A 12,265-nucleotide genomic window follows, 5' to 3' on the forward strand; every position below is an offset into this window, starting at 1 on the left:
CCGAGAGCTTGGGAAAGGCTGTATTGTCCCGTGTTTGGGGGAAACATTTCCCTTAAACCGTGACTCCCAAATGCAATGCAAGCCTTCAGAGTGCTGTGTAAAGGGACGGCGGTTTCCTGCACCCACCACATCCCACAGGGATGCTTTCTGTCTTGGCAGTACAGCTCTGCCTCATCCAGGCAGTGACCAGGGAGTTTTGGCACTTAGGGAGCCCCTTCTGGAGGCTCCTCAGCTCTCACAGCCGGGCAGGAGTGGGATGTCTGCCCCAGTGTCACGGTGAGGCCCCACCGGGGTCGGGTGTGTTCTGATGAGGGAGCAGGTCAGCCGCTGCTGCAGGATGCCCCTTTGCCCCGAGGGCAGCCAGCGCTTGGGTCCCACAGCCTGGCCGGGCTGCAGAGCCCTCTCGGACCTGCCCGGGCGGGGAAAGCACCGCGCACACCTGGGCCTCGCCTGGAGGGGTCTCACTGGAGGGGTGGCGGCCCCGGGAAGGGCTCTGCCAGGATCTGGGCTCCGTGAAAGGCTGAGCCCTGCATCAGGGCCCTGCTGTGGGGCCAGCCTGGCTGGGGCTGGTCAAACCCCATGTTCTGGTGCCGGGCAGGAGCCGTGGGCACAGCGGGAGCGCTCAGACCTGGATGACACAGGAGCTGAGCTAACCCAGCCAGCTCTGCTCCAGCCACACCAGCGACGCTGCTCAAAAGAAAAGGGGAAGAGACAGATTCACGGTTTCAGATCAAAACCCCCCAAAAGTTTTTCACTTTTGCAACACATTTTTTCTTTTTGTTTTATTTGCCTCTGATTTGATCAAAGGTGGCACCCTGTGACGGGCACAGGGGAAATGAAAGTCTGTTCATTAAAGGCTGTTTGTCTAGCAGCGGAGATAACGGGGCTGGTACAAAAGCTGCTGCTGTCACTGGCTTTTAATGTCCTCACAACGCTCCTGTTTGCGTTGGCTTTCTTAGCAAAAAGGGGGAAAAAAAAGAGTGTTTGCACAGAGCAGCCATGTGGTTTTTGATAGGAGATGGAGCTGTGAGGAGGAAAATGTGTCAGGAGAGCTGCCCACAGCTCTGAGAACAATTGAGCTGCCCCCCGGATTTGTCAATATATGGGGCTGGGAGCAGCCTGGCACAGGGAAGGTGTCCCTGCCATGGCAGGGGGGGGATGAGATGGGATTTGAGGTCCTCTCCAGCCCAAATTGTTCTGTGCCCGCACGGCTCTATGGATCTGTCTGCTCCTGGGCTATCCCAGGATGGTGTCACACCATGGAGGAGGCGGCTCTGAACTCTCTGCTCTGCTCCTTGGCTGGAGGTGGGGCCAGGCCAGGAGAAACTGCCCAGGGAAATGTCCCCGAGTCAATGAATCACCAGCCGGGCCATTCCTGGCCAGGGGCCCGTGCCTAATGGGGCATTAGCCAGCCAAGCAGGGAGATTTATATTTCAAGGTGGTTAAAATGTCAGCTTAATAACTCACACTGGGTGGGAAACCACAGCTCCTTCCCTTAATTTGTTTGTTTGTTTTTTTTTTTCCAAATCTGGAGACACCCATTGTGTTTTTAGCTCAGTTCATGGCTTTTGTAAGTGTGTTTGGATTACAGGGATCTTTGCCTGGTGGGGAGGAAGGGGGGGAGGAAGGCTCCCTGCCTGTGGCACAGAGTTAGAATGAGATGAGCTTTAACCACCCCAACCATTCCACCTTTCCATTATTCCCTAATTTCAGTGCCTGGTTTTCTCACATAGCAAATGGAAGAGGCAAATGGAATCTCAGAAATCTTTGGGAAATAAGTGGAAGTCACTGAGGAACCCGCAGTGGATGTTTCTGTAGTGGAGAAGGAGCTGAGCCTGCACCTGGAGTGGAGATGGAGCCCGGGCTGGGTGAGGCAGGCTCTCGTGTGTCTGAAACGCTCCCGGGTGGGGTGGCTGTGCTGCAGGACACAGCTCGGGCTGTGCCAGGCTCCAGGGCCCTTTCCCAGCTTTGTTGCTGCTCACAGACAGTGGGGCTGGGTGACTGTCCTTCATCTGCAGCAGAGCTCCCTGCTCTGAGCTCTCCCCTCATCTCCGCCTGGCAAAGGGCAGGACAGCTCCTGGCAGGGATGGATGGGCAGGGGGAGGGTCCCCCTCCGTGCCAGGGAGCGGCTGGGGCCCGGAGCCCACCTGGGATGGGGGAGGAGCCCCCTGGGAGCTCTTGGGCCAGGATGCCCCTGGATCCCTGGAAGTGTTCCAGGCCAGGCTGGATGGAGCCCGGAGCAGCCTGGGGCAGTGGAAGGTGTCCCTGCCATGGCAGGGGGAGAACCAGGATGATTCCATCATTCTGTGCAATGTTAATTTAATAAAATCCCGTGGGAATAAATCACACGGACTCTATTCACGGTGGGAAAAGCCTCTTCTTTGTTTGTAACTAGTTTTTATATAATTTTTACAGACCTCGTGTGTGACTCCAATTGGTCAGGACCTTTCTTGCCAATTACTTCACTGGTTAATAACAAGTTGTTATTCTGTATTGATTGGTCTCTCAAACCCCGGGCTGTACCTTTGTGAAAGACAGTTTTCATTTTTCCATCTCACAGTTTATAGGAGTGCTCCTTGTTCTTCTCCCGGGAGCAGATTGCTGTGCTAGCGACCTGCTCACACCAGGACTGCTTCCACCCGGGAGCTTGCACAGGGCTGGCTTTGACCAGGCCAGCCCCTGGTTCCAGGAGAGCAGGCTTGATTTTATGAAGCCTTTCTTTATGGTTCTGCTACCTTGCTATGACACAATCCCACTTCACAGACAGCGGATAATGAACAGCACCACCTCCTTGCCTGGAATGAGATGGTGACTCGCCCTTGGGGGGGGAAAGTTTTGGGTGACTGTCTGATCTCATGGATTGGAGATTCCTGCTGGCCCCAAAGGTCCCCAACAGCTCCCTGAAGGGTGCTGGCAGCCAGGAAGCTGCTCACTGCAACTCCCTGCCGAGGCTCTCTGCAGGTTCCTAGAGGGTCCAGTTCTAGTGCTCCAAAAATCAGAAATGGGGACAAAATCACCTCAGAGGCTTTTAGCAGGAATACCTGCTGATCTCCAGCTCACAGCTCCCAGTTTCCTCCCCACCGTGGCTCCCAAAAAGTTAAACCAGTTCTGGGTCCTACAGCACTTCCAGGCAGGGGCAGAGCAGGGGCAGAGCAGGGGCAGAGCAGGGGCAGAGCTCGCCTGCGGGGCAGGTCCCTGCCAGCCCAGCGCAGCCCCGGGAGCCTCCTGCGACCCAGGGGCAGGGAGTGAGCTGTGCAGGGCTGACTGCGGCCAGAGATGGGGTGGTGAGGGCTGGCTGAGGGTCTCCAGGGCAGCCTGGGGTCTGCACAGTGCAGTTAGCGAGTGCAGCTGGAGGAGACGCCCAGGGACACCGCCGGGTGAGCTCCCTGTGCCCTTCCCCACCCCTCAGGGCGAGCACAGCCCCCTCCCCACCCTGTGCCCGGGCACTCCTGGGCTGGGGCAGGGCTGGGGGACAGAGCAAGGCTGGCACTGCTGTTTCTGCCTGTCCGGGATTTAACTGTTCTCCTGGCATAGCCAGAGTGGCTCTCCTGGAGGGAGCCCAGGGCAGGGAAGGGAGCTGGGAAGGGGCTGGAGAATTCCTGAGGGAGCTGGGAAGGGGCTGGAGAATTCCTGAGGGAGCTGGGAAGGGGCTCAGCCTGGAGCAAAGGAGGCTCGGGGGGCCCTTGTGGCTCTGCACAAGTCCCTGCCAGGAGGGGACAGCTGGGGGGGTCGGGCTGTGCTGCCAGGGAACAGGGACAGGAGCAGAGGGAACGGCCTCAGGCTGGGCAGGGCAGCTCAGGGGGATATCGAGAAAATTCCTTCTCAGACAGGGCTGTGCAGCCCTGGCACAGCTACCCAGGGAGGTTTGGAGTGCCCGTCCCTGGAGGGATTTCCCAGCTGTGTGGATGTGACACCTGGGGACATGGGTCACGGGTGGCCTTGGCACTGCGGGGATGGCTGGACTCGCTGGCCTGGGAGGGCTTTTCCAGCCCCAGCGACTCTGATTCTGGGCTTTGCTCTCGCTCAGCAGCTGCAGGCAGGAGCTGCTCCTGTCTCAAAGGCTCCAGCAGCAGAAAGGCCAGCTCCCAGGCAGCATGAAGGAGCCAGGACAGTGCGGGGGCACCCTGATAAAGCAAACCGCCCCGAATTTACTATTCCCAGTTCACAGGTGTCCCAGAAGTCAAGGTGTCTGTGCCAGGAGCAGAACCCACCTCCCCTGGGTTCATCCAGCTGCTCCCTGGCCTTTTCCCCACACCCTCACTGGCACAGGCTGCCCAGAGAGCTCTGGATTCCCCCTGGCAGTGCCCAGGGCCAGGCTGGGCAGGCTCTGGATCCCCCCTGGCACAGTGGGAGCTGTCCCTGCCATGGCAGGGGGTGCAAGGAAAGAGACTTGGAGGTCCCCCCAGCCCAAACCTTGTGCAATTCTGCGATTCCCCAGCTCCTGCAGGTGAGGAATGGTGTGCTGCAGATCAGCACCCAGCCAGCCAGGATCCCTGTCCTGTCCTCCCCCTTGGGGGATACCTGGGCTGGAGAGGGCTCTCCGTGCTGGGCGCACTGCTGGGAGCTGGGTCCTGCTCTCTGCAGGGAGGGAGGGCAGCCCCTAGCCCGTTTCCCTGCCCCTGCCACTGCCCCAGACCCTTGGTGTCCCCTGCTCCCTGCCCACCCTCTTCTCTGTCGCTGTTTGCCTGGCGCAGATGCTGAGCAAACCTTCCTCAGGCTCTCTGGCTCAGCCTAACTAGGGGAAAAGAAAAAAAAAAAGAAAAAGAAAAAAGTTTTTGACTTAAGTCAGGAAAACTGTAAGTTCATGTGCTTAAATTTAACAGAGAAATGGGATTATCAGAGAAATCTGAAACAGCTTCATTTGCCTCTAGATTCAAATCAAATTATGGCAAAGTGAATCTGAGACTTGATCAATAAAGTGTAAAAGGGCAGGAATGTAATTAACGGCAATCAGTGCTTGTTTGGGCATTCAGCTTCCGTGGAGACGTGGAATTTCACTTTCTGATGCATCCACATGGGCTGATAAAGTTACCCCAAGCCTGAAAATACTTACCCCGAGGCTCGATGCAACCTGAGTGTATTTATATTCACAACATTGCGATACAGAGCTCGTTATGTCACAAACAAATTAATAAATGATAAGGAAAGCAGCTGCAGGTGGACCTCGGCCAACTGCAAACCCTCTCTGCAATACAGGGCTCCCTTCCCATGTGCTCCTGGAGAGGCCCTGCAGGGCCTGCCCCTCTGATGTTGGGATTGGTATCAGCCGTGTAAACACAAGTCTAAAATCGTTGCTAATGAGGTTTCTGGCTGATGCAGAGACACTAATTTACTAATTTAATCCAGAGGAGAGCAGGCCCCCCAGGAGGGAAGGAGAGCCTGGGTGGGGGCACCTGGGTTGTGCTTGGCCTCAGCGAGGGTCTCGGGGTGTCCCTGCAGGTGTGTCCCTGCAGCCAGGGAGGGTCACCTTGTGTCCCTGCAGGTGTGTCCCTGCAGCCAGGGAGGGTCACCGGGTGTCCCTGCAGCCAGGGAGGGTCTCTGTGTACCCCTGGCACCTCAGGGCACACTCACCCCCACAGCCCTTGGGAGCTGCCTGGGCCACCAGCTGAGATATGAGCCAGGCTCTCTGGGAACTGATCAGGAGATTTCTGATGGAAGGAAAACTTCTGTAATTTAGAGAACTGACGTGGGCATCAGACATCCCGAAAGCTGTGAGCGAAGCCTGAACGAATGGGGTGGTTTGGCTCTGCACCTGGGATTTTCTGTCCCTCTGTGCACACTGGTTTGTGGGTTTTGCAGATGGGACCGAGCAGTGACCTGGGCACAGGGGAGACTTCTTTCCACGCAGCACACAAACAAGAAATGAACCACGGGTTGCTGGGACACATTTGCCTCTTTTTGTTTTTCTTTTGAAACAAACACCCTTTTTCTCAGCTGGGTAAATGTTTGTTCTGCTGGTGGTGCTGGAAGGGGTCTGCTCTGGGAACAGGGAATGGAACCAGGATGCTGCCAAAATGTGCCATTGCTGGGAGCCCGTGAGAGGAGAGGGGTGAGCCAGGTGTGGGCACACAGGGCTGGCAGCAGAGCCCCAGGAGGACCCAAAGGCTGGCAGGGGTGTGAAGGGCCAGGGGGTTTTACATCCCCAAAGCAGGCTTGGCAGGATGGCGAGTGGCTGGGTGAGGTGGTTGTCCCGAGTGGAAATGGTCCTGGAGTCCCTTGAGCCCCCATCTGCCATGCCATGGCTCTGCTCTCCCCACAGGTGAGGCTCCTGGGAACCAGCCCTTGCTGCAGTGCCCACCCACGGTCCCTGGCACGGGCAGCAGCCCTGGACGCCTCCAGGCACACGTTTCTGGCCTGGCAGGACGGCAGATGTGCTCAGCCCAGCGTTCCCCTGGAGAGCACTGGCTGCTGGCTGATCCCTGGGCCAGCCCCGCCTGCGGCGCAGACAGGCATCGCCTGGAATTGGGATTTACTTGGATCAACAGTGCAAGGGGAGAGAGAGTTCTTAGAGGAGCAGAGTGATGGGACACAGGGAGTGGTTCACACCGAGAGAGGTCAGATGTTGTCAGCTGGGAGGGTGGGCAGCCCTGGCACAGGGTGCCCAGAGCAGCTGGGGCTGCCCCTGGATCCCTGGCAGTGCCCAGGCCAGGCTGGACACTGGGGCTGGAGCAGCCCGGGGCAGTGGGAAGTGGCAGCAGGTTGGAAAGAGATGAGCTTTAAGATGAGCTTTAGATGAGCTTTAAGGTCCCTTCCAGCCCACCCCACTCCATGGTTTTGTGATTCTGTGATTCCATGATCCCTGTAGCACCTGCAGTCCTCACCAGGACCTGGCAGGGTGGCACTCCCGCCTCGGGGGTTTAGGGGTGCTGGCTGCTGGGCACCACCACTGCTCCTCTGGAGTTATTGGCTTTATTAGGGTCAGAACCCGCCTGTGAGACCCCCACTGCTGGCGGCGGGGGTGCTGGAATGGCCCAGCCTGCAGGAACCCTGCCTGCAGAGGGGTGGGTCCGACACCCAACCACCCACCCTGGGGGCTGCAGGGCGGGGCGGCCACCCGCTGACCCGGGCACGGGCTCCAGGCATGAGCAGGATCGCATCACAGAGCGGGCTGGCTTTGGGAGGCACCCTAAATGGGCACCCTGCTCCCCTGCCCCAGGAGGGATCCTGAGCCCCGACTCTTCCTCCCATCCCCAGGAGCAGCCGAGCCCTCAGACCCCCTCCCGCATTCCGACAGGGAAACTCTTCCAAATTCCTTTCACCAGTCCATCACCAAGAGCGATCTGCATGACAATGATCATTCAAATCAGAGACTGCTGTTTATAGAGAGGCTGGAGTCGGCAGAACGCGTCCCGTGTCAGACCGGTGTGCTGCCAAGATATTTTATTAAAATCCTTTGCCAGGATTTTCTTCTCCTGAGAAGCTGAGGTGCCTCAGGAAAGAAATGTGAACTATAACTCTCAGCTGCTGTGGGATGCAGCAGGAGCTGCCTTGGCTGGTCCATGGGAGGTGTTTCTAATTAATGACCCATCAAGGATGCAGCTGCTCAGACTCTGCTCAGTCACGAGCTTTTCTTGTTAATTCTTTTCTATTCCTGCCCAGCCTTCTGATGGATCCTTTCTCTCTGTTCTTTTAGTATAGTTTTAATACAGCATTTTAATATAATATATATGATAATATAATAAATCAGCCTTCTGGAACGCGGAGTCAAGATTCTCCTCTCTCCCCTCATCCTGGGACCCTGCCAATCTCACAGCACCGGAGCGCAGCGCTCCTCACGCCGGCCCGTTTTCCCGAGCCCCTGCTGTGTCTGCCATCGCCCGGGGGTCCGTGCGGCGGTTTCGGGGGTCCCGAGCACGGGGGGGCCCTCGGGGGGCGGGGGGGACGCGGAGCGGTCGGAGCCCGCGGCGAGCGGCGGCTCCCGGTGTGCGGGGCGGGGGAGGGCGGCGGCTCCGGGGCGGCTCCGGGGATGCGCCCCGGGGCTGCCGAGCGGCACGGGAGCGTCCCCAGCCGCCGGCAGCCCGCGGAGGCGCCGCCGCTGCCTCCCTGCGGCCGGGGAGCCGCGGGGCCGGTCGCGCCGGGGATGCGGGGCCGGGGCCGCGGGGGTCTCCGCGGCGCTGGGCGGCTGGCGCAGAGCCCCCACATCCCCCGCGAAGGTAAACAGGGCGAGAGCCCTCCCTGCCGAGCGCCGAGAGCCGCCGGGCCGTGCCGGGGACGCGGGCAGAGCAGCCGGGGCGCGGGGGATGCTCCCGGGGCGGCACCGCCGGGAGAGAAACCAGAACCCGGGATGGACCGCCCCGGGCTGGAGAAACGCGGCTGCCGTCTGGCTCCGTCCCCAGGAGAGCCGGCATCCGCGGGAACCCCCCGGGAACCCCCCGGGATCCGCGGGAACACCCCAGGATCTGCGGGAACACCTCGGGAACACCCCGGAACCCGCGGGAACACCCCGGGATCCACCGAACCCCCCGGGAACCATCGGGATCCGCGGGAACCCCCCGGAATCTGCGGGAACCCCCGGGATCCGCGGGAACCCCCGTCCCTGACCCCCGAGGCCGGGCCGGGGGGCTCCAGCCCCTTTCGGTCCCGTCCGCAGCACCAAACCCTCCCGCAGCCATCCCAGAGCCCCCCGAGCTTCCCGGGCAGGTGGAGCCGGTGTTTTGGGTAATTCTCTGAGTTTAGAGTAAAAGGGAAAGGTTTTAGGGAAGAGGAGTCCACGGGGCTGCTGGGGCAGAGCTGTGCCAGCTGCATCCTGCATTGAAAAGTGAAATTGTGGAGTTTTGTAGTGAGGATGGATCATGGGGAGAGCACCTGGAACAGCGTGGAGGTCTGGAAGAAGGGGTCTAAAGCTGAGGGACTCCTTTGGTGCAGAGATCCTGGGTGCCCCGATTCCCACTGCATCCCTGTTTATTTGCAGTTTAATATTTGCATTTTGCCACAGAGGCTGAGCTGTTGGCATGGCAGCACAGCTGCCAGCTCCCAGCACTAGTAAAATATTTTCTGTTAATGCCTCACATCTGCTTTTGTTTGATGCAATATTTATACTGAACTGCTTTTAAAAAATTACAAAATTTGTTATTATTAGAGAACAGTTGCTATTATTATTATTATTATTATTATTATTATTGAATCAGGTATGATTTTTATTAATTTCATTTTTAAAGATGACCCCCTGCCATATTGTGTTTCCCGGGACACTTTCTTGGTTCGGGATGTTTTAGACATGAAGCTGCGTGTGCACAGGGAATCCAGTCTCTCGTTGAAGATTCAGCTGTTTTTTCATACTCAGAGTCAGTATTTTGGTGTGCAACAACATCACAGTTTTTCAGCTCTTACCCCACTTCCTCCTGCCTTATGGATAATTCCTTACGTTTGAGTTTTGAGGTGTAAGGCCTGAGTGTTCATGCTGGAGTTGCTGAAAGCAGTCACATCCCATCTTAATTTGTGTGACTGGGTCTGATGCAGCCCCTGGGGCTCCTCAGGGCTCTCCAGGGCAGCAGCACCTCCCTTCCTTTGGCTGGAGGGAGGATTCCATCTCCCACAGGTTTTTTTCCTCTGACACAAAGGTTTTTCCAACTGCCTGGTTAAATTTTAGCTCTGCTAGATTTGCTCTGAAAAATGCTGCGAAGCAAATGGGACTGGGTATCAGAGCTAAAAGGGGAGGGAAAGAGAGGCTTGGAGATAAGGAACATGGGCGGCCAGCTCCAAACCTGGAGTTAATTTTGTTCTCAGTCCTAGCTGAGCCCAGGGGCCCTGGAACTCTCGGTGCCTGAGAACATCCTGCTCACCCCTGCAAACACTTGACCATTCCTCTCTCCTTGCCCAACTGCTTCCTTCTGTTCTGGACTCAGAGACCTCAGGAATATCAGAAATATCAGCATTCCTGCAGCAGCAGCTGGCTCTGTCTCCAGCCACTCTGCTTCAAGTGGAAGCACTTGGAAGAAAAATGTGTGACTGTTGTGTTGAAGTCAAGTGAGGAGGAGATGGGGAGCAGGGTGTAAGGACACCCTGCAGGCCACGGGCTGTGCACCTGCCTTGCCCCCTGGCTGGGGCTCCCTGCCGACCAGAGCAGGTGGCACGAGGCATTTGGAGCTGCTGGAGGAGCTCGAGCAGCCCGGCACGTCTGCGTGCTGCTGCTGTTCCGTGTGCCCTCCGCCTTCTCGGCCCCCGCGGCACACGTCCTGCTTCAGGCAGCACCCCGACTCTGCTCGTGCTCTCTAGCTCTTTTAACTCACTGTAGATTGTCGTTATCTGAAATTTTGGGAATGCAGAGTAGTCTGATGCAGGTTTTTACCCATCATTAACCTTTGTATTTTGTAGACTTGAGATAATCTGGAAAATATGACACCATGCTAAATCTGCTTTTTTTTTTTCCTATTACATGAAAACAGGACAGCTGCTATGTGAGATCAGCGGGTGCACAAGGTATTTCTTCAAGCAAATAGAGAACACCCAACATCCTCCCGTCACTGTCCCCAGGTTTGTGTAAAATGCAGGATGAAGGCAGAAATCGGGACGGCAGATTGGCAGATTGGCAGTGGAAGGAGAGAGATCCGAGGAGTGAGACCCTACCCAGGCACGTCGCCTTTGGGAAATCCCAGAGTCCCAGGGTGACGGAGGAGCTGGGGTGGAAGGGGACCTGCCGAGATCAGCTCAGCTGACCCTGCTGCTCACACAGGTTCACCCAGAGCGGGTGGCACTGGCTCACAGCCAGGCGGGCTTTGGCCATCTCCAGAGAAGAGACCCCCAGCCTCCTGGGCAGCTGCTCCAGTGCCCCATCACCCAGGCAGCAAAAGGATTTCCCTCATATCCAGCTGGAGGCTCCCAGGTAAATCCCCTGCAAGGAGGAGGCAGGTGGAATTCCACTGTGGTGTGACAATGAGTCTGGACTCGGGTGGAAAGACATGTAGTGAATGTGTTCTTGTGAATGACACATGCACAATGAAATTCATCTTAGAGAGTTATTCTTCATTAAAATTCATAGTATTGAAAAATCTCCAAAAGGAGTAGTACAGAAATAAAACCAAGTGTTGCACTTCAGCATTCATGGGGTGTCCTTGCTCCTTAACTGCATCATTTGACCTGACTTTGAGTGAACATGTCAGTGAAAAATCATTCTCAGAAGAATCTCAGGATGGCATTGAAACAAATTGTTGTTTTCAAATCCTAAAAACGCTCTTGCTGCAGAGTAGCTGCTTTCCTAGAGCTTAAAAATCTCCTGGGCATCAGATTGGAACAGCAACTGGAGACAGCAGAGCGACGTCCCCCAGAGCAGAGCTGCAGCTCTGGTGCAGTGAGCCATGTGACTGAGCACGTTACTCTCTCTAAAAATAGACAAAAAAAAATAAAAAAATCTAATGCCATTCTGAGATGAAACACAAGAATTTTCTTTCAGTAGCTTGACTTCATTTCTTGTCGCTTGGAGGTTGCACATGGCATTGTTGTTTGGTTAAGAAGTGACAGGTGAAAGGGTGACCGGGGGCCTGTTCAAGGCTGGCTCTGAGACCCCAGCAGGCTGACTCTGCCCTCCCGGGCCAGTTCCAGGGGCAGCCACATCTGCAGCCCATTGTTTTCTCTGCAGCAACGTGCATTTAATTTGTTATCAATTTATCACCCGTTTAAAGGCAGCAACTTAATGTTGCAGTCAGAATTCACCCCCACAGTCACCCAACAGGACACCCAGAGGCTTTGCAGAGGGCACAGACCAGCCAGTTTAGGAAGGCAGAGGGACAGAGGCAGTATTTATTCCCATTTTGAATGGTATTTATTCTCATTCTGAGCAGCAAAAATGAGTTCAGTGATTTGCCTAAGGTGTATCAAGCCTCATTTTAGAAATTAAATGGATTAATTTTTATTTTTTGTTAATGGTAAAAGTCTCATTTTCTAGACCTTCAGTTGCAATCTGAGACCCCAGCGGGTTCACCCCTCTGGCTCAGTGCAGGGGCCACTGCTCATGATGTGCCTCACTTTCACCCCCAGAATAAAAGGGTTAAAGAGGGGGGAATTGCTGCTGGAGTCGTGCCCATGGTGGGGACCACTGTGACCAAAATGGTGCCCTGAAAATCAGCAAGGTGCTGGAGTGCAAAGCAAGAAACAGAGAGAGAGATTCCTTGTCTTGTTGCGTATTCCAGATTTAAAACCAAACCCAAGTGTCTCAGGTCCAAGCTTCAATTGCCTCTTGACCTTGAGAGATTTCTGTGCAAAGGCTCCAGCACAGAAAGGGAGAAGGAGACTGGTGCTGCAGCACTTAAACCAGCACATTTACAGCATT

The sequence above is a fragment of the Motacilla alba genome, chromosome 1, assembly GCF_015832195.1.
Source record: "Motacilla alba alba isolate MOTALB_02 chromosome 1, Motacilla_alba_V1.0_pri, whole genome shotgun sequence".
NCBI classification, from domain to species: Eukaryota; Metazoa; Chordata; class Aves; order Passeriformes; family Motacillidae; genus Motacilla; species Motacilla alba.